General features: G+C 37.0%; 1 pseudogene; it reads right to left on the reverse strand.

Moving 5' to 3' along the window:
- Nucleotides 1–386: 386 nt before the first annotated feature.
- Nucleotides 387–977, reverse strand: LOC124083242 (glutathione S-transferase A4-like; annotated as a pseudogene).
- Between the last annotated feature and the right edge of the window lie 243 nt (nucleotides 978–1,220).

The following is a 1,220-nucleotide window of genomic DNA, read 5'->3' on the forward strand; positions in this document are numbered from 1 at the left end:
GCTCAAGAAAGAGTCATTCACTAAACACTGAGTTGTTATTAGATATTAAAAATTAGGAAGAGGCTGGATTTAGATATAAGGAGAGGAGAAAGGAGCTCTGGGGAGAACATGGGATCCTGCCAATTATCAGGAAATGAGTAACTTGACCAGCTCTAACTCAAATGCCACCCTTCCCAAAAAAGGTTTTCCAAAAAATGTCCCGTAACAATTATTCACTGGATCAAAAATTTAAAAAATAAAGGTTGACATTTTTCAAAGAGAAGATTTCCTTGACATGAAAGCCCCAACTCAACACAGCATTTTTAATAGAGCTGAGATCAATTAAGATAGCACTGCAGTCAGCCATCTCTAGGCACAAGCTCTGACTCCCAGAAGGTCATGTTATTTTACATTATAAAGATGTTGTAGATGGTTCTCACATAGATTTCATCAGATTTCTTATTGCTTTTGAGCCCAAGGAATATCCTAATTGTTGGGAAATTATTTAATTTCACTATGTACTCCTGGAGGAAACAAAATGCTGTCAGAATATTAGGAATTTTCTCTTCTAGGACCAAAATGGTCTCTAGTAGAATCACATCAGCAAGGCTCAGCTGATTATCAACACGAAAGTTTTGTCCATGACCCCTTGAATCTTTTCAAAAACAGGAAAGTATCTAATAGCTTTCTGGGTCTTGTTAACCACTTCTTTTTGTTAATCATCTGGTTTTAAGGATATATGCAGGATGAGCAGTTCCAGGAGATCCAGTATACCCTCCACATTCATGTCAGTCAATCACAGTTCTCTTCTTGAAGTCCTTGCAATAGAGCTGGTGCTTTTCTGCTATGTAGTGGAGAAAGCTTTGGGTCTGGACTAGCTTAATACCATCAGTTTCAACCATGAGCACTTGTTGGAACAGCAAGTGATTGCTATCCTGCAACTTGTGCAACTGTTCTTTTGTGTGCAGACATTCATCGTCAAACTCAATTCCAGTGAGTCAGGTCATATATGATCACTTACTATCCAAAAGTTACATGTTTAATCTCTTTCAAAATTCAGAATTAAATCAAAAACAGTTTTTCTAATGAAGAATCATTATTTGCACAACAGGGAGGGCATTGTTTTGCTCCAAAATCTTAGAAGTCTGTTCTAGATTTCCCCTACTGGTTTATGCTGTACTTTATCTCTTTTTTTTGCTACCAAAACTATGATTGGATCTGTTGAATCATCAGAAGAGAAG

Source organism: Marmota monax, unplaced genomic scaffold (assembly GCF_021218885.2).
Source record: "Marmota monax isolate L192 unplaced genomic scaffold, Marmota_monax_Labrador192_F-V1.1 WCK01_AAM20220418_F8-fsc00013, whole genome shotgun sequence".
Classification (NCBI taxonomy): domain Eukaryota; kingdom Metazoa; phylum Chordata; class Mammalia; order Rodentia; family Sciuridae; genus Marmota; species Marmota monax.